This window comes from Scyliorhinus torazame, chromosome 13 (assembly GCF_047496885.1).
Source record: "Scyliorhinus torazame isolate Kashiwa2021f chromosome 13, sScyTor2.1, whole genome shotgun sequence".
In the NCBI taxonomy this organism is placed as follows: Eukaryota; Metazoa; Chordata; class Chondrichthyes; order Carcharhiniformes; family Scyliorhinidae; genus Scyliorhinus; species Scyliorhinus torazame.
The window spans coordinates 28161087-28182339 of record NC_092719.1 but is presented as its reverse complement, the minus strand read 5'-3'; the positions used below and the strand labels follow the sequence as shown (position 1 = coordinate 28182339).

General features: G+C 47.8%; 1 protein-coding gene across 5 annotated transcripts in view; it reads left to right on the top strand.

Moving 5' to 3' along the window:
- The window catches only part of LOC140387908 (SH3 and multiple ankyrin repeat domains protein 3-like), a 1536301-nt gene that overhangs the window by 54191 nt on the left and 1460857 nt on the right, over positions 1 to 21253 (top strand). The window contains exon 1 of one of the 5 annotated variants that reach the window (XM_072471210.1): positions 12807 to 13025. The exons of the other annotated variants lie outside the window; for them this stretch is intronic. The gene's annotated coding sequence lies outside the window, so the exon portion shown is untranslated. Of the gene's footprint in view, positions 1 to 12806; positions 13026 to 21253 lie in introns of those variants that run through there. 5 annotated transcript variants of the gene reach the window in all.

The following is a 21253-nucleotide window of genomic DNA, read 5'->3' as shown; positions in this document are numbered from 1 at the left end:
AAGCTTGTCCCTGCTATTCCATGCCCCACTCCCGCCGACGCACCTGCCAGGGGAGCGTAGGTTTCTGGCATGTAATTCACTGAAAGCTCAATGCAAATTTCACTACTCCAGTACCGTTTGAAATATTTGCGCAATTTGTCTCCTGGAGGTATAATCACCAAAAATAGAGCATAGAAGGATCCCATTCGTCCATCGGTCCCTCGCCAGTGAGATAGAGCTAGGACCAAAAATAGGTAGTGAGAAAGGAGCCTGGCTTGGCAAAAGCCACCATTTCATTGTAAAGAACAAAGCGACAGCACAATCAATATTCATTCAGATGTTTTTCTGACGGAGCCATTAGCTCAGCCTTAGCCTGGTGTACAGCATTAATCTGTGAAATTCACATCACAAGAACCCACTTCCAGCGGCTTCACCAGTCAGTGAAACAATCAATATAAGACCAGCTTTTCAAAAAGCAGTTAAACCACTCAGAGCCTCAATACTACTTCAATTGACATTTCCTCAAAACTTATTTATCCCCCACGTTTAATTGGTGCCATCGCCCCCACCCAACTCCCAGTTCATACAATGGCTGGGTTCAGTGCCATGGACCACGTGGAATTTCACCTGCCCCTGACTTGCCCGAAGCCGTGTCTGAGTCAGACTCTCCATCCACTCTCCTCAGTCAAGTGATGGCTGCGGTTCACAGATGGAGAATGACGGTTTGGTGGAGCTGCAGGATATTTGTTGTCGTTGTTAAACTGTTCCCCAGCCACATGCAGCGCCTTCATAGATTTGACAGGGCTGGAAGAGGCCCGCATGCTACAGTCTGAACAGGGCTGTAAGAGGCCCGCATGCTACAGTCTGAACAGGGCTGTAAGAGGCCCGCATGCTACAGTCTGAACAGGGCTGTAAGAGGCCCGCATGCTACAGTCTGAACAGGGCTGTAAGAGGCCCGCATGCTACAGTCTGAACAGGGCTGTAAGGGGGCAGTATGCTACAGTCTGAACAGGGCTGGAAGAGGCCCGCATGCTACAGTCTGAACAGGGCTGTAAGAGGCCCGCATGCTACAGTCTGAACAGGGCTGTAAGAGGCCCGCATGCTACAGTCTGAACAGGGCTGTAAGAGGCCCGCATGCTACAGTCTGAACAGGGCTGTAAGAGGCCCGCATGCTACAGTCTGAACAGGGCTGTAAGGGGGCAGTATGCTACAGTCTGAACAGGGCTGGAAGAGGCCCGCATGCTACAGTCTGAACAGGGCTGTAAGAGGCCCGCATGCTACAGTCTGAACAGGGCTGTAAGAGGCCCGCATGCTACAGTCTGAACAGGGCTGTAAGAGGCCCGCATGCTACAGTCTGAACAGGGCTGTAAGAGGCCCGCATGCTACAGTCTGAACAGGGCTGTAAGGGGGCAGTATGCTACAGTCTGAACAGGGCTGTAAGGGGGCAGTATGCTACAGTCTGAACAGGGCAGTAAGGGGACAGTATGCTACAGTCTGAACAGGGCTGTAAGGGGGCAGTATGCTACAGTCTAAACAGGGCTGTAAGAGGCCCGCATGCTACAGTCTGAACAGGGCAGTAAGGGGACAGTATGCTACAGTCTGAACAGGGCTGTAAGGGGGCAGTATGCTACAGTCTGAACAGGGCTGTAAGGGGACAGCATGCTACAGTCTGAACAGGGCAGTAAGGGGACAGTATGCTACAGTCTGAACAGGGCTGTAAGGGGGCAGTATGCTACAGTCTAAACAGGGCTGTAAGAGGCCCGCATGCTACAGTCTGAACAGGGCAGTAAGGGGACAGTATGCTACAGTCTGAACAGGGCTGTAAGGGGGCAGTATGCTACAGTCTAAACAGGGCTGTAAGGGGACAGTATGCTACAGTCTGAACAGGGCTGTAAGAGGCCCGCATGCTACAGTCTGAACAGGGCTGTAAGGGGGCAGAATGCTACAATCTAAACAGGGCTGTAAGGGGACAGTATGCTACAGTCTGAACAGGGCTGTAAGAGGCCCGCATGCTACAGTCTGAACAGGGCTGTAAGGGGGCAGAATGCTACAATCTGAACAGGGCAGTAAGGGGACAGTATGCCACAGTCTGAACAGGGCTGTAAAGGGACAGTAGGCTACAGTCTGAACAGGGCAGTAAGGGGTCAGTATGCTACAGTCTGAACATGACTGTAGGGGGTCAGTATGCTACAGTCTGAACAGGGCTGTAAGGGGTCAGTATGCTACAGTCTGAACAGGGCAGTAAGGGGTCAGTATGCTACAGTCTGAACAGGGCTTTAAGGGGGCAGTATGCTACAGACTGAACAGGGCAGTAAGGGGTCAGTATGCTACAGTCTGAACAGGGCAGTAAGGGGTCAGTATGCTGCAGTCTGAACAGGGCAGTAAGGGGTCAGTATGCTACAGTTTGAACAGGGCAGTAAGGGGTCAGTATGCTACAGTCTGAACAGGGCAGTAAGGGGTCAGTATGCTACAGTCTAAACAGGGCTGTAAGGGGACAGTATGCTACAGTCTGAACAGGGCTGTAAGGGGTCAGTATGCTACAGTCTGAACAGGGCTGTAAAGGGACAGTATGCTACAGTCTGAACAGGGCTGTAAGGGGGTCAGTATGCTACCGTCTGAACAGGGCTGTAGGGGGTCAGTATGCTCCAGTCTGAACAGGGCTTTAGGGGGTCAGGAAGCTGCAGTCTGAACAGGGCTGTAGGGGGTCAGTATGCTACAGTCTGAACAGGGCTGTATGGGGTCAGTATGCAACAGTCTAAACAGGGCTGTAAGGGGTCGGTATGTTACAGTCTGAACAGGGCTGTAAGAGGTCAGTATGCTACAATCTAAACAGGGTTGTAAGGGGTCGGTATGTTACAGTCTGAACAGGGCTGTAAGGGGTTCATAGAACATAGAACATAGAAAATACAGCACAGAACAGGCCCTTTGGCCCACGATGTTGTGCCGAACCTTTGTCCTAGATTAATCATAGATTATCATTGAATTTACAGTGCAGAAGGAGGCCATTCGGCCCTTTGAGTCTGCACCAGCTCTTGGAAAGAGCACCCTACCCAAACTCAACACCTCCACCCAACACCAAGGGCAATTTGGACATTAAGGGCAATTTATCATTGGCCAATTCACCTAACCCGCACATCTTTGGACTGTGGGAGGAAACCGGAGCACCCGGAGGAAACCCACGCAGACACGGGGAGGACGTGCAGACTCCGCACAGACAATGACCCAAGCCAGAATCGAACCTGGGACCATGGATCTGTGAAGCAATTGTGCTATCCACAATGCTACCGTGCTGCCCTTAAGAACAAATAAATCTACACTATATAATTTTCCCGTAATCCATGTACCTATCCAACAGCTGCTTGAAGGTCCCTAATGTTTCCGACTCAACTACTTCCACAGGCAGTGCATTCCATGCCCCCACTACTCTCTGGGTAAAGAACCTACCTCTGATATCCCTCCTATATCTTCCACCTTTCACCTTAAATTTATGTCCCCTTGTAATGGTGTGTTCCACCTGGGGAAAAAGTCTCTGACTGTCTACTCTATCTATTCCCCTGATCATCTTATAAACCTCTATCAAGTCGCCCCTCATCCTTCTCCGCTCTAATGAGAAAAGGCCTAGCACCCTCAACCTTTCCTCGTAAGACCTACTCTCCATTCCAGGCAACATCCTGGTAAATCTTCTTTGCACCTTTTCCAGAGCTTCCACATCCTTCCTAAAATGAGGCGACCAGAACTGTACACAGTACTCCAAATGTGGCCTTACCAAAGTTTTGTACAGCTGCATCATCACCTCATGGCTCTTAAATTCAATCCCTCTGTTAATGAACGCGAGCACACCATAGGCCTTCTTCACAGCTCTATCCACTTGAGTGGCAACTTTCAAAGATGTATGAACATAGACCCCAAGGTCTCTCTGCTCCTCCACAATGCCAAGAACTCTACCGTTAACCCTGTATTCCGCATTCATATTTGTCCTTCCAAAATGGACAACCTCACACTTTTCAGGGTTAAACTCCATCTGCCACTTCTCAGCCCAGCTCTGCATCCTATCTATGTCTCTTTGCAGCCGACAACAGCCCTCCTTACTATCCACAACTCCACCAATCTTCGTATCGTCTGCAAATTTACTGACCCACCCTTCAACTCCCTCATCCAAGTCATTAATGAAAATCACAAACAGCAGAGGACCCAGAACTGATCCCTGCGGTACACCACTGGTAACGGGGATCCAGGCTGAATATTTGCCATCCACCACCACTCTCTGACTTCTATCGGTTAGCCAGTTCGTTATCCAACTGGCCAAATTTCCCACTATCCCATGCCTCCTTACTTTGTGCAGAAGCCTACCATGGGGAACTTTATCAAATGGGTTCAGTATGCTACAGCCTGAACAGGGCTGTAAGAGGTCAGTGTGCTCCAGTCTGAATAGGGCTGTTAGGGGTCAGTTATGCCACAGTCTGAACAGGGCTGTAGGGGGTCAGTATGTTACAGTCTAAACAGGGCTGTAAGCGGACAGTATGCTACAGTCTGAACAGGGCCGTAAGGGGTCAGTATGCTACAGTCTGAACAGGGCAGTAAGGGGTCAGTATGCTACAGTCTGAACAGGGCAGTAAGGTGTCAGTATGCTACAGTCTAAACAGTGCTGTAAGGGGACAGTATGCTACAGTCTGAACAGGGCCGTAAGGGGACAGTATGCTACAGTCTGAACAGGGCTTTAAGGGGTCAGTATGCTACAGTCTGAACAGGGCTGTAAGGGGTCAGTATGCTACAGTCTAAACAGGGCTGTAAGGGGACAGTATGCTACAGTCTGAACAGGGCCGTAAGGGGACAGTATGCTACAGTCTGAACAGGGCTTTAAGGGGTCAGTATGCTACAGTCTAAACAGGGCTGTAAGGGGACAGTATGCTACAGTGTGAACAGGGCCGTAAGGGGACAGTATGCTACAGTCTAAACAGGGCTGTAAGGGGACAGTATGCTACAGTCTGAACAGGGCAGTAAGGGGTCAGTATGCTACAGTCTGAACAGGGCAGTAAGGGGTCAGTATGCTACAGTCTGAACAGGGCAGTAAGGGGTCAGTATGCTACAGTCTAAACAGGGCTGTAAGGGGACAGTATGCTACAGCCTGAACAGGGTGTAAGGGGTCAGTATGCTACAGTCTGAACAGGGCTGTAAAGGGTCAGTATGCTACAGTCTAAACAGGGCTGTAAGGGGACAGTATGCTACAGTCTGAACAGGGCCGTAAGGGGACAGTATGCTACAGTCTGAACAGGGCTGTAAGGGGTCAGTATGCTACAGCCTGAACAGGGCTGTAAAGGGACAGTATGCTACAGTCTGAACAGGGCTGTAAGGGGGTCAGTATGCTACCGTCTGAACAGGGCTGTCGGGGGTCAGTATGCTCCAGTCTGAACAGGGCTTTAGTGGGTCAGGAAGCTGCAGTCTGAACAGGGCTGTAGGGGGTCAGTATGCTACAGTCTGAACAGGGCTGTATGGGGTCAGTATGCTACAGTCTAAACAGGGCCGTAAGGGGTCAGTATGCTACAGTCTGAACAGGGCAGTAAGGGGTCAGTATGCTACAGTCTGAACAGGGCAGTAAGGTGTCAGTATGCTACAGTCTAAACAGTGCTGTAAGGGGACAGTATGCTACAGTCTGAACAGGGCCGTAAGGGGACAGTATGCTACAGTCTGAACAGGGCTTTAAGGGGTCAGTATGCTACAGTCTGAACAGGGCTGTAAGGGGTCAGTATGCTACAGTCTAAACAGGGCTGTAAGGGGACAGTATGCTACAGTCTGAACAGGGCCGTAAGGGGACAGTATGCTACAGTCTGAACAGGGCTTTAAGGGGTCAGTATGCTACAGTCTAAACAGGGCTGTAAGGGGACAGTATGCTACAGTGTGAACAGGGTCGTAAGGGGACAGTATGCTACAGTCTAAACAGGGCTGTAAGGGGACAGTATGCTACAGTCTGAACAGGGCAGTAAGGGGTCAGTATGCTACAGTCTGAACAGGGCAGTAAGGGGTCAGTATGCTACAGTCTGAACAGGGCAGTAAGGGGTCAGTATGCTACAGTCTAAACAGGGCTGTAAGGGGACAGTATGCTACAGCCTGAACAGGGCTGTAAGGGGTCAGTATGCTACAGTCTGAACAGGGCTGTAAAGGGTCAGTATGCTACAGTCTAAACAGGGCTGTAAGGGGACAGTATGCTACAGTCTGAACAGGGCCGTAAGGGGACAGTATGCTACAGTCTGAACAGGGCTGTAAGGGGTCAGTATGCTACAGCCTGAACAGGGCTGTAAAGGGACAGTATGCTACAGTCTGAACAGGGCTGTAAGGGGGTCAGTATGCTACCGTCTGAACAGGGCTGTCGGGGGTCAGTATGCTCCAGTCTGAACAGGGCTTTAGTGGGTCAGGAAGCTGCAGTCTGAACAGGGCTGTAGGGGGTCAGTATGCTACAGTCTGAACAGGGCTGTATGGGGTCAGTATGCTACAGTCTAAACAGGGCTGTAAGGGGTCGGTATGTTACAGTCTGAACAGGGCTGTAAGGGGACAGTAGGCTAGTCTGAACAGGGCTGTAAGGGGGTCAGTAGGCTACAGTCTGAACAGGGTTGTAAGGGGACAGTAGGCTACAGTTTGAACGTGGCTGTAATGGGGTCAGTGTGCTACAGTCTAAACAGGGCTGTAAGGGGTCAGTATGCAACAGTCTGAACTGGGCTGTAAGGAGGTCAGTATGCTACAGTCTGAACATGGCTGTAAGGGGTCAGTATGCTACAGTCTGAACAGGGCTGTAAGGGGACAGTAGGCTAGTCTGAACAGGGCTGTAAGGGGGTCAGTACGCTACAGTCTGAACAGGGCTGTAAGGGGTCAGTATGCTACAGTCCGAACAGGGCTGTAAGGGGCCAGTATGCCACAGTCTGAACAGCGCTGTAAGGGGTCAGTATGCTGCAGTCTGAACAGGGTTGCAAGGGGGTCAGCATGCGGCAGTCTAATCAGGGCTGTAAGGGGTCAGTTTGCCACAGTCTGAACATGGCTGTAGGGGTCAGTATGCTACAGTCTGAACATGGCTGTAAGGGGACAGTATGCCACAGTCTGAACAGGGCTGTAAGGGGACAGTAGGCTAGTCTGAACAGGGCTGTAAGGGGGTCAGTAGGCTACAGTCTGAACAGGGTTGTAAGGGGACAGTAGGCTACAGTCTGAACAGGGCTGTAATGGGGTCAGTACGCTACAGTCTGAACAGGGCTGTAAGGGGTCAGTATGCTACAGTCCGAACAGGGCTGTAAGGGGCCAGTATGCCACAGTCTGAACAGCGCTGTAAGGGGTCAGTATGCTGCAGTCTGAACAGGGTTGCAAGGGGGTCAGCATGCGGCAGTCTAATCAGGGCTGTAAGGGGACAGTATGCCACAGTCTGAACATGGCTGTAGGGGTCAGTATGCTACAGTCTGAACATGGCTGTAAGGGGACAGTATGCCACAGTCTGAACAGGGCTGTAAGGGGGTCAGTATGCTACAGTCTGAACATGGCTGTAGGGGCTCAGTATGCTACAGTCTGAACATGACTGTAGGGGGTCAGTATGCTACAGTCTGAACAGGGCTGTAAGGGGACAGTATGCCACAGTCTGAACAGGGCTGTAAGGGGCTAAGGGACACTACATAAAAGATCTATTGCACAGAAGGAAGCCAATTGTCCTATTGACATCATGCTGGCCTAATCCAACTTTCCAGCTCCTGGTCTATAGACTTGTAGATTACAGCACTTCATGTGGAAATTCAAGTGTTTTATGTAAATATGTTGAGTGTTTCTGCCTCTATTCCACTTTCCAGCAGTGAGCTCCAAACCACCATCATGCTCTGGTAAAAAAGTTTCTTCTTAGTTGCACTCTAATCGTTCTTCCAAATGCATTCCATGGACGTCCCCAGTCATCGACCTCTCTGCTGGAGAACCATGTCTATCTGAGATCCTCTCACATTTATACACCTCGATTAAGTTTCCCCTCAGCCTCTTCTGTTCAAAAAAAAACAACTCCAGTCTATTCAATCTCTCTTTATAGCTAAAATTCTTCCGTTCTGGCAACTTCCTCATATTCTCCTATCTATCCTCTCTACAGTGATCACGTCCTTCCTGTAATGCGTTGACCAGAACTTTAAGCAGTGCTTGGGCTGTGGCCTAGTCAGTGACTGTACAGTTCTAAATAAACTCCTTGCTTCTACATTCTGTGCCTTGGCTAATAAAGGAAATGATCACGTATGGCTTCTTGATCACCGTATCTACTTTTTATTTAAGTGACTGTAGTTTTAATTTTGATATAAAGAGGCAGAAATAGTCTTCCTTCGAAAAGTGATACCATCACTTAATTACATTTTTACATCATATTTCCTGGCACAATTGAGAACTTATACATCAAATGCTGTTATGGAAATACTTTGAACATTCTATATCCATTCCAGTTGAAATTTCTACACATCTACAACAGAAACCCCCCCCCCCACTTAAGGCAGTTTTGAAGACAGTCTTGGCAAATATTACAGTTAGAACTTATATAAAGATCAGAATAAATGTAAATACAGACTTCAATATGCAGATATGTTTGAAATCTATATTGTTACAAAGAAATACATTTTTTTAAAGTGTTTTTTATTGAGTTTTTGGTACACAAAACAAATATAAATATGAACAAACAGTGGGAGATAAACAGGAGAATTTATAAGAAGTAAAACTAGAATTGTTTACGAATAACACCATGATCGGGTTTGATTGTTTACATAAATATATCACAGTTTCCCCATCTTTTTCGTTTATTCCTTCCTTGCAGTGTTTGCCGTGGTAATTGTGGTCCCCTGCGTTATGCTCCCCACCGGTTTTCTCTTTGCTTTTCTTCCCCTGGTTCAGGTTGTTGTTGACCCTGCTCCCCCCCTCCCTTGTACCTCCTGGTTCCTTTGACGGGCTTGGCTGAGTTCCTTGTTCCCCTGACCACCCCCCCCCCCCCCCCCGCCCCCCCGGTCCTTCCTTACTGTGTTGTGGCTACCCCCTCCTGATCTTTGGCTTTCTAGATGTTGGCTACAAATAGGTCTTGAAACAACCGAGTGAATGGCCCCCACGTTTTCTTCCCACACTTAGGTGCCGAATTTGATTTTCTCCATTTGGAGAAATTCCGATAGGTCGGGCAGCCAGTCTGCAGCTTTGGGTGGTGCTGCTGACCGCCAGCCGAGCAGGGTTCTCCGGCAGGCAATCAGTGAGGCAAAGGCCTCCTCCCCATGAAGAGACCTGGCTGTTCTGATACCCTGAAGACTGCCACTCTCGGGCAAGGCTCCACCCTCATCCCCACCACTTTGGACATTGACTCAAAGAAGGCTGTGCAGTACCCAGCAAGTCTGGGCAAGACCAGAACACGTGGCCATGGTTGGCTGGGCCTCCTTGGCACCGTCCTCCACCTCTGGGAAGAACCTGCTCATTTGGGTTCTGATCAAGTGGGCTCTGTGTACCACTTTTAGCTGCATTAGGCTTTGCCTTGCGCATGTGGAGGCGGAGTTGACCCTGCGCAGTGCTTCGCTCCAGAGTCCCCACCCTATTTCAAACTCCAAGTCCTCCTCATACCTCTCCCTCGTCTCATTCAGTTGGGTGTTGGCCCACCCTTAGCAGTCGCCTGTACCTGTCACCATAATTCCCTTTCCCTACAATGTCCGCGTCCAGCAGGTCCTCTAGCAGTGATTGTCGTGGTGGTCATGTGAACGTCCAAGTTTCCCTTCGAAGGAGGTTTTTGAGTTTGGGTACCTAAGTTTGTTTCCCCTCGTCAGCTGGAATCTTTCTGTCAGATGTTCGAGCTGTTGTTGCTGTAAAGGTCCCTAACTGTCAGTGTCCCCCTGTCCTGTCTACACAGGAGGCATCTATGGTCGCCAGCCTGAACATGTAGTTGTCGGGGGCTTTGTTGGACATCTTGGTTAGCCTGAAATGTTGACGCAGTTGGTTCCATGACAGGAGTGTTGCTACCACCACTGGGCTTGTTGAATATTTATTCGATAAGGTTGGGAGTGCCGCCGTGGCTAGGGCCGGAGGGCGGTCACTCTGCAGATGCCCTCCTCCATGAGCACCCACTCAGCTTCTGGCTCCTATATCCACCCCTTTAGTCTCTCTGCGGTCGCTGCCCAGTGGTAAGATTGTTATTTGGGAGGGCTGGGCCCTCCATGGATCTCATTCTCTGCGGTACTCTCTTTGGGATCCTTACATTCTGCTCAGGTTAAGTTTGTAGCCCGAGAAGGCACCAATGTCTTTCAAGAGCACCATGATTCCTTCCATGCTGCTTTGCGGGTCTGAGATGTAGAGGAGCAGGTCACCTGCATAGAGCGAGACTCTGTGCTCTCTGCCTCCTCTCTGCATTTCTTTCCAGTTCTTTGCTGACCTGAGAGCGATCACCAGTGGTTCGAGCGCCAGGGTGAACAGCAGCGGAGAAAGTGGGCATCCCTGCCTCGCGTCCCTATGCAGCTGGAAATACGTAGAACTGGTGGCGTTTGTCCGTACGCTCGCCGTGGGGGCGTTGTACAAGGGTTTCACCCAGGCGGTGAATCGTCTTCCGAGCCCGAACCGCTCCAGTACCTCTGTGATGTACTTCCTTTCGACTCTGTCAAAGGCCTTTTCAGCGTCCAGGGAAATGATCACCTGAGGTGTTCTCTCCCTGGATGGGGTCAATATTCCATTCAGCAGGCGCCTGATATTCGAGGTTAGCTGTTACCCTTGACAAAGCCTGTTTGGACTTCTGCAACCACCTCTGGTACGCAGTCCTCCGGCCTTTTGGCTAGGATCTTGGCCAATATTTTTGTGTCTACATTTAACAGCGAGATGGGTCTGCAGGAACCGCATTTTTATATAAATAGAAGATATATAATATATTGTCAGAAAACTTCTCAATCATACACCCCACATTTTTAAGTATAAATCATTAATACATACCACAAAAAGCAAGGGGCTGAGTATAAAACCCTGCAGAATCCCACTGGAAGCAGCCTTCAGTCACAAGAACAACCATTGACTTCCACCTTTTGCTTCCTGCCTTTGAGACAATTTTTCACTTGCCCTTAGTACCCATAGAATCCCTACAGTGCAGAAGGAGGCCATTTGGCACATCGGGTCTGCACCGGCCCTCTGCAAGAGCACCTTACATAGGCCCACTCCCCCACCATAGCCACATAGCCACACAAAACCTTCATATCTTTGGACACTCAGGGGTAATTTAACGGGGCCACTCTACCTGACCTGCCTATTTTGGACTGTGGGAGGAAACTGGAGCACCCAGACACGGGGAGAAACTGCAAACCCCACACAGACAGTCACCCAAGACCGGAATTTAACCCGGGTACCTGGCACTGTGAGGCAGCAGTGCAAACCATCGTGTTCCATGGCCTCTTACATGTGCGACCATTTTGCCTTGTGGGGCCTTGTCAAAAGCTTTGGTAAATTTATGTAGATTAAAAATTGCTGTGCGCTCATTGACCCGCCCTGTTACTCACTGAAAAAATTCAGTTAAGTTAATCAGACACGGCCTTGCCTTAACAAATCCATGCTGACTTCTTTATTAATGCAAGTCTTTTAAAATCAAAACTTACATTGGCCATCAGTATTGTTTTCAATAATTTGCCCACCATTTAGTTAGGCTGGCACCCCTGTATTTATATGGTTTACCTCTTCTTTTTCAAGCATAGTACAATAATAGCAGTCCTCCAGAGCTCTCACACCACCCTGTAGCCACAGAGGATTGGAAAATAATGATGAGAGCCTCTGCTAGTTCCTCCCTGGGTTGTGTAAACAGCCTGGGACACATTCAGCTGGGTTTAGTTATTTATTTACTTCACTATCTGAACAGGGCAGGAGGGCTTATGGATAGTACAGTCTGAGCTCACGTGTTGGAGTCAGAGGTAGCACAGTCTGGACAAGGCTGAAGTGGGTCAAAATACTACAGTCTGAACTGGGCTGAAGTGGATCAGGTATACTAGAGTCTGAACTGGGCTGAAGTGGGTCAGGTATACTGCTCTCTGAACTGGGCTGAAGTGGGTCAGGTATACTGCTCTCTGAACTGGGCTGAAGTGGGTCAGGCATGCTACAATGGAGCGAGGCTGCTGGAGTCAGGACATAGTTTGAACAGAGCTGTAGAGGTGAGGTATTGCAGATTAAACAGGGCTGTATTGATAGGCGCATTATCGATGGGGTTGGGGAGCATTGTGTCCATGGGACATTTGCACAGCACAGAAAAATGGAATAGCCTGCACCGAGAAAGAGAATAAAAACAAGTTTGAGAAATGCATTTGGCCTCTTGGCCTCTGACATCTTGGTCCTTCCTTGCCTCGGATCCTTCCTGTGGCCATTTCCTCTCTCTCCCGGACTTCCAAACAAGGGTCCGTGGGCCTTGCCAGGGAACTGGCAATGAAAGAGTTAATTCCCATCCCCGAAGAACCCCAACTGCTCCCAGCTCACCGGGGAGTTTAACCCGTGTTGCCTGAAAGCCAGTTTCTTTGCATGCAAAGCACAGGGCTGCACAATGTGTGAAGTCTGGGGAACCAGTAAACAATGCATTGTTATCTCAGAGCCAGCAGCTGCTAGGTACACTACTCTGGGTCTCCACCAGCTTCCTGTGTCTTCACATGTCTCCATCCTGTGTTGCCGAGATTGGAAAGCAGTGCATGCCTTAGCAAGGTGTTTCCTCCCTCACTGATTGGTGTCACATCCTGACTTGCTTTCCCGCTTGTGTTGGGTGATTTCCCGGGATAGAGTCGAGGAGCAGGCACTGGGAGACTCAGCACTGGAAATCTATCTCTCCGTTTTTATCAGAAAGAAGTTGAAGCTGGCACTGAACACAATTCGTGGAAATTCTGGACAAGGGGTGGAAGGCACGTCCTGTTGATCCAAAGCAAAGTCGGTCTCTTCATTTCACAAGGCAGTGTGCCGACTTGCATGTAGTTCACTGCTGTCAGCTTGACCCATGAGCTTGGGGACCCTGTCAACAGAACGACCTCAGCCTGTCGATCTCCAGCTGGGAGAACTCCCTTGGTGGCCGTATGCCTAAGGTAAGCAATATCTGTGGGGCTGTAGTAGGTCAGAGATACTACAGTTTGAATAGGATCTCTCCAACTAGAACAGTGTTTCAGTAAAGATTCCCCAGTGAAGGTATTAGGTCACCTTGTGGTATCCTGTCACTTGTGTTATGAACCTTGAGAGATTCATATATTGATGATATTGGTTCTTATCCAGTCTGGTGAATTCTGACTATTCATCCTGATGTATGTAAGGTACATCATTCATCACATACTGGCCCATTCCCTCCACATTGACATCTGTCCTCGATAGCCAAGCATTGTTCATCGTCTTGACTATTTTACATATTGATTAAAATCATAAAATGGTTACAGCACAGGAGGAAGCCATTTGGTCTGTTGTGCACATGCAGCCTCTCTGTCAGAGTAGCTCACGTTGTCCCTCTTCCTGTATTCCTGTCATTTGTTTCTTGTCAGGCATTTTTATTCAATTCCTTTTTGAAAACTGTGTGTGAATCTGTCTCCTCAATTCAGGCAGCACGTTCCAAATCGTAACCACTCACTGCATTAAGAAGACATTTTTCCTGATGTCACCATTGGTTCTTTTGCCCTTTATCTTAAATTGATGACCCTTCTGCCATTAATCTACTTTGTCCAGGCCCCTTTTGACTTGGAACATCCCTATAAAATCTCAGCTTCGCCTTCTCATCTCAAAGGGTGTCCCGCTCAGACCAAACCAATTCCCTGCAAAACTTCACTGTAGCTTCCTTGCTCCTGTCCCTTGATGTTGCCAAGCTCACATATGAGTGAACTTCCAAACAGTCTGAGGACAGACATCAAACTCCAGCCTCTTCACCTTGTATTGGCGGCAGGTTTGGTGTTTCGTAACTCATGAAGGCACATTCAGCTAAACCGAGTGTCTATCAACTGATACCACCAAAGACAGATTATCCACTCATTAAGGGTGACACGGTGGCACAGTGATTAGCAGTGCTGCTGCGCGGTGCCAGGGACCCGGGTTAAATTTTGGCCTTGGGTGACTGTGTGGAGTTTGCATGTTCCCCCCATATCTGTGTGCGTTTTCTCCGGGTGCTCCCGTTTCCTCTCACAGTCCAAAAATGTGCAGGGTAAGTGGATTGGCTATGATAAATTGCCCCTTATTGTCCAAAGATGTACGGGTTAGGTGGGATCACAGGAATAGCATGGAGGTGCGGTCTGATGTAGCGTGCTTGTTCCGAGGGCCGGTGCAGACTCGATGGGCCGAATGGCTTTTTCTTCTGCACTGCAGCGATCTTATGGATTACTGTTTGTGGGAACTAACTGTGCAGAAAATGGCTGCATATTTCCCAATGTCAATCACTACACAGAAAATGTTAATGTGTACTTCAAGTGTATTGAGATGTTTGTGAGAGATATTCAGTGAAGCAGTTCTTGTTGAATCTTCACAACGTCTCAATGGTCATGGTGAAAAATTGAGCAGGATGAGGGTGTTGGGGAATAGTGGGTTGTGGGAGAAAGACGGGAACATTACCACAACAGCGTGTGTCTCGTAGTGAAGGAGGAGATGTCCATTCACTGCTGTAAAACCATGGAGCAAACAGGAAATGAATGACTTTCTCTCCAGTGATAGCACAGAACAGAGCTCCAGAGAGTCTTTGTGTTATATTTCCTTGTTGCCGCAAAGGGAAAGGAAAGAAGGGTGCCCACACTTTGGATTCTTGTAAAACATGATGAGAGGCTTATTAGGGCGTTGCTCATACATTCAAGACGGTGATATGTCCAAAGCAATGGTACAAACAACCTGCTGAAGTCACAACACACTGAAGGCACTGAAAAGTTCTCAGAATCTAATCTCGTCACTGTCTCTGGTGTCTTCTAAAGTATAGCTCTCCAGATCTTCTTGAGAAGTTTCTGCAAACTCACTTTTTGCAGCAAGTAACCATGACGGCGCCAAACTCTTCCATCGCCTGTCTGTACAGTGTATGATATTGGGCCTGTCTTTGTTAGGATCACAGCTGGTACTAATTTGTCATTGGTGGTGCAATTCCTAGCTAACATTCTCTCTCCCTGTTTGGATACTCATCTTTTCGAGATTTTTTCCCTCCGAGCAATTTGTACTTGATGTTGTCATTTGACAATCTCTGAAGTATCAGGTGGAGTTAACAAATCAGACTGTGTCCATAGTTTCCTCTCGAACAACAGCATTGCCGATTAACTTTACGCGGTAGTGTTTACTGTATCCTAAGATGTTAGAAATTTGTTTACTCTTCTTGATAATGATCCCTGGTCCTTTGGTGCTTTGATAGGATCCTTTAATGCTTGCACAAAACCTTCAGCCAATTGCTGGATGATATGATATTTACCATTCCCTTTCAAGTAGTCCAAAAAACTCCTTTGAATTAAACTGCATACCATTATCACTGACAATCTGCTCCGGTATTCCAAATCTTGCAAATATTTTGTCTAGTTTTTCAATGGTCTGCTTAGTTGTTATTGATTTCATTGTTGTGATTTCTGGCAATTTCGAATGTGAGTCCACAATCAGCAAATACATGTGACCCTCCGTCGGTATTCTCTGCCTCAGCTGAGTCAGCCATTCCCACGGATGTAATGGTTGTAATGAAGTGTTCCTTAGTTTTGCACAAGATTGGCAGTGCACACTTTCTCTTCAAGTTGAGCGTCAAATCCTGGCCAGCAAAAATATCTTTGTGCCAATTCCTTCATTGTTACCACAACAGGATGTGCCAATTCAGTTGGTCAAGGGTTCTACTAAGCAAGCCTGGAGGAATAATCACATGGACTCCCAAAAGTAGAATTCCTTTCTGTACTGTCAACTCAAGTTTTCCTGTGATGTCGGGCTTGAGGTCTGGATTTTTTCTACGAACGTCTGATAGGGTCCCTCTTTGGACCAAATCCGTCACGTTCCCCATCACTGGATCGGCTCTTGTACATCTTTCAAGTTGAGCTGAAATCACAGGTACATTATCCATGAGCAAGAAATATATGGGGCGGGATTCTCTGATCCTGAGCCTAAGTGTTGATGCCGTCGGAAACACCGTTGCGTTTCTCGACGACTTCAACACGGCCCCAAGATCAGCAATTCTGGCTCCTCCAGGGGGCCAGCAGGGCGCTGGGGTAGTTCACGCCGCTCCAGCTGCTGATCCGGCCGTGGAATGGGCGCCGGGGGGATGCGCGCATGCGCAATGGGTCCGGCGCGACCCCGCGCACGCGCAGTCCCATCGGTGCGGTTTCCACGCATGCGCGGTGTCTCCCTTGTCCGCGCCGGCCCCGACCCAACATGGCGCAGGAGTACAGGCACCGGTGCAGAAGAAAGGAGGCTGTGAGACAAAGAGGCCAGCCCGCCGATCGGTGGGTCCCGATTATGGGCCAGGCCACATCGGAGGCCCCCCCCCGGGGTCGGACCCCCTCCGCCCCCCCCCACAGGCCACCACCCAACCCTTCCACGCTGAGGTCCCGCCGGCTGAGAGCAGGTGTGGACGGCACCGGCGGGACTCGGGGTTTCCACGACGGCCGCTCAGCCCTTCCCGGCCTGAGAATCGGTGTGCCGGCCGCGTAGAGTGGCCCGCGACCGGCGCCCCGCCAAACACAGCGGTACCAATGGTGCCAAATCTCCGCTCTGAGGAGAATCGCGTGCCGGCGTCGGGGCGGCGTGGCACGATTCGCGCCGGTCGCGGGGATTCTCTGGCCCGGCCCCGGGCTGAGAGAATCCGCCCAGGATGTTGATGACATTTTCTTCTGGGTCATACTTGACTTGTAGCGGCTATCGTAATAAATCATTGGCATTTGCACGCTGCTCGGACTTGTGATACTGGATATCTAAGTGTGTGTCGACAATACCACTGACCATTTTTGTAATCTACTAGCTGCCAAAGAAGGTATACCTTTATACGGCCCAATGATTGTAGTCAAGATTCAATGATCCGTCAAAAGAGTAAAATGATGCCCATAAAGGTAATGGTGGAGTCTCCGTACACCAAAAATGATGCTCAAAACCTCATTATCTAGCTGTGAACAATTCATTTCTGCGCCAATCAGAGTTTTTGACGCAAATGCTGTAGGTCATTCCTCTCCTGAAGGCACAATGTGCGAGACGACTGCTTCAACCCCACAGGGTGAGGCATCGCAAGCTAATTGCAGCTTCATTTTTGGATTATAATAAACCAACAGCTCTGACTTCAGCAAAGCTTTTTTCACTTCATTGTCTGCATTCTCACATTCTTCTGACCAGCGACGTGCCCGTTTGACACATCGCAAAATATGTAATGGTTTAAATCATGTTGCCAAATTCGGCACAAATTTACCATAATAATTGATCAATCCTAAACACTATCTTAATTGTGTCACAGTTTGAGGACGTGGTGTTTCTAAGATTGCAGACATTTCCTTCAGCTCCTTGTGTAAGCCATCGTTATCAATGATATGACCTAGGTAATTTATGGATGACATAAAAAAGTCGCACTTTTCCTTTTAACACTCAGATTGTGGCGCTGTAACCACTTCAGGGTAGCTTACAAATTCTCCAAGTGTCCCTGCTCACTTGAACCGGTGATGAATATGTCATTTAAATATCATTGCACTCCATTCAATCCACTTAGAATTTGATCCATGGATCTTTGAAAAAGAGGAGGAGCAGATATTATTACTAAAAGAAGTCTTCTGTGGCGAAACAGACCTTTGTGTGTCACTGTGGTGAGTAGTGACTGTGATTCAGCAGCCACACTCTGCAGATATTCCTGTAAAAGATCAATTTTACTGAATTTCTGTCCTCCGGAAAATCCAGCAAACAAGTTTCTGATCAGCAGCAGTGGATAATGATCTGCGTACAAAACTGGATAAAGTAGTTTTTAAATCTCCATAAATTCTTACTGAACCATCCCGTTTTAATCCAGGAACGGTTGGTGTCACCCAAACACCAGTAGCAACAGGTTCAATGACTCCTGTCTTTACTAACCATTCTAGTTCTTCTTCAACTTTAGGTTTGATGCATATGGTACGGTCCTAGCTTTGAGATATTTGGGTGTGTGATCTTATTTGATTTTCAGGGGCTGGTTTAGCACACTGGGCTAAATCGCTGGCTTTGAAAGCAGACCAAGGCAGGCCAGCAGCACGGTTCAATTCCCGTACCAGCTTCCCTGAACAGGCGCCGGAATGTGGTGACTAGGGGCTTTTCACAGTAAAGCCATTGAAGCCTACTTGTGACAATAAGTGATTTTCATTCATTTCATTTCATGTGTCGCTCAACTCCAGTCATAGAGCCTAGTAAATCTTCGCACATCTTCTCATACTTCAGAAGTTGTTTCAAGTTGCTCCTTGAATCCACTGATTGATTGTTTCCCAGTTAAGCCTAATATTAGCCAACTATGCTCTGCCAAATAGAACAGGAAAGCTTCCACAGACAATGCAAAGAGGCAACTTTGCCATCTGCACATTTGCTTCAACATTCACCATAATGAATCCCTTTAATTGTACAACATCTTCAGTATACATTCTCAGGATCACATTTGACAGTTTTAAAGACAGCTGCCTCAGCTTTTGATGATACATTGTCTCAGGTATTAGCTATTTTGCGCCCGTATCCACTTCCATTTTAATTTCATGACCTTCAAGTTTTGGATATGCCCAAAAATGTCGTTGATCACTGCATTGCAAAACACTTAGCTTCAGCTCTTGCAATTCCTCAGTTTCTCTCTCTTTGGAGTGATCTTGAGTTTCATCCTCTACTTTGTAGACACGACTGTGATTCAGTAGCCACACTCTGCAGATATTCCTGTAAAAGATTGTTTAATTGTGTTGTTCTTCTTGGTGTAGAAGACATTTTCTGAGCCCAACATGTCTAGCCAATATAGTCCTTCTAGCCACGGGTCTTGCATGTATTCGAATTATTCCAGCATTCCCCGCAGATTGTCCAACCTGCACAATGGTGACACAGTTGCGCCTTTGCTACCTTGTTCCTTGAGGTAATCATTTTTTGGATCTTCACTCCAGTCCTTTCTGTGAAGCTTCTCTAATTGCAAGTTCCTTAGGTGTGACAACTTCCACAGCAACTTTTAGAATTAAATCACTCAAAGTGAGCAGCTTCCTTTGCATTGCTTCTGAATTGTAACCCACAAGCCAGCCTGTCTTGAAGAGTATCATCCAGTGCTGTACAAAATTCACAACATCAATCTAAGTCAGAACCTTCATGCAATCAGTAATGGTTTAGGAGACAAACGTCCTTCTAAAAGTTTCATGAATTCACTGAAGGACTTGTTTTCTGATTTTTCTGGGTGGACAATATTCTATCGCACCATAAACGTTATGCGGCCAACTGTGCTGAGAAATGACCTTCAGGTCCTCTGATGTGTGATTAACTATTAAAAACAATTGGAATATTTCTTCATCTGAATTCCATGTTTCATAATCACCATAAAACGCTTCCATGGCGCCCATTGTTCCCACCATTCTTTTGGATCCTGGCCCCTGAGGTCTCCAGCAGTGTTGGGAAGCATGGCACAAAAAATGCCTTTAACACGCAACCAGGAATTGTTTCCCTTTTATGCCTGAGTATTTTGAATTTTCGCACGAGTAGTGGTCCGAGTAGCTTCACAAGACTCCCCCGACTGTCAGTCTTCTCACTCACAGTTGCTGTCGCAAACTTTTGTTAAACCTTCATATCGGTAGCAGTGCTTTGCCCAACGTTTGTGTGTGTTCGGGTCCAGCCACAAGTATCTTCCATTGTTCCTGATGTTAGTCGATGAAAATCTTCTTTTTCTGCCTCAACTCTGATCACCAGTTTTCTCTCCCGTTATGTTCCTTTGTTGCTGCAAAGAGATAAGGTATGGAGGTACCCACATTCTGGATTCTTCTAAAACACGGTGAGAGGTTTGTTAAGGGTGTTGCTCATACAATCAAGATGGTGATCCATGGGGGTGTTTGGTGGGACAGTACAGAGGGAGCTTTACTCTCTCTCTGGCCCCTGAGATATCTGCTCCCAGAGTGCTTGACAGAACAGGGTAAAGGAGGATTAACTCGGTATCTAATCATGTTCCTGCCTTGGGAATGTTTGATGGATTAGTTTCGAGGGATCCTCACTTTATATCTAATCTGTGCTGTACCTGCCCTAGGAGTGTTTTGATGGAACAGTGTAAAATGAGCTTTACTGTGTTAATCAAGAATGTATCCGCCCTGGGAGTATTTGATGGGATAGTGCAGAGCAAGCTTTATTCTGTGTTGTCCCCTGCTGTACCTGCCCTGGGAATGTTTGATGACACACAGCGGGTCTGGAAATTCTCAGAATAATTTCCTTGTAGGATTGTGGAATCTCCTTATAATGAGGAAATCATCCTAGGTTCTTCGCAGCCAGTGAATTCTGAGCAAGGATCACAACAATCTGCAGCTTGTTTAAAGGATTGGATTTCTGCCTTTCCTTTTTCTGAAACTTTGACCCACAGATTATCTGTTTTCCACTGACCACCAAACAGAGGTTCAGAACTTCTCTTTAGTAGCTGGAGGATTAAGACATTTTCTGGGGCCGGATCAAGCGACCAAACTAAATTGGCCTTGGGTATTGACCTTTCACCTCCAGTACTTTGTTCAAATCTAGGCTGGACAAGCCTGTTTGTGCTAGTTTGCATCCAGTTCTAGTCAATATGGACTCAAACCAGGAAGTTATCCTAAAATTCAGCAGAAAACAACAGCATAAGACCATAAAACCATAAGACATAGGAGCAGATGTTGGCCATTCAGCCCATCATGTCTGTTCCTCCATTCAGTGAGACGGCTGCTCTGCTATAATCCTCAACTCCACTTTCCTGCCTTTTCCCAATATTCCTTCATTCCCTTACTGATTAAATATCTGTCTGTCTCAGCCTTGAACGTACTAAACGACCCAGTCTCTACAGTCCTCTGTAGTATAGAATTCCACCCATTCACTACCCTCTGAGAGAAGAAATTCCTCATTATCTGTCTTAAATGGTGGTGCCTGGTTGACTTGTGCTGTGACCAGAGGGTCATTGGGTCAAGGCCTCGGTCCTAGGTCTTGAGCATCTAATCTAGGCCAGCACTGCGATGCAGTGCATTGTTGAAAGCGGTGCCCTTCAGATCAGAGATTAAACCAAGGCCACATCTGCCTGTTCATATCAAGGGTGTTCCCCTGCCCAATGCTCGTCAGATTAACTCTGTGGGATATTGCTGACATAATACCCGTCATTATGCTTCAAAATAATTTACTGCGATTCGACAAGAAGATATTCTGAAGGGAG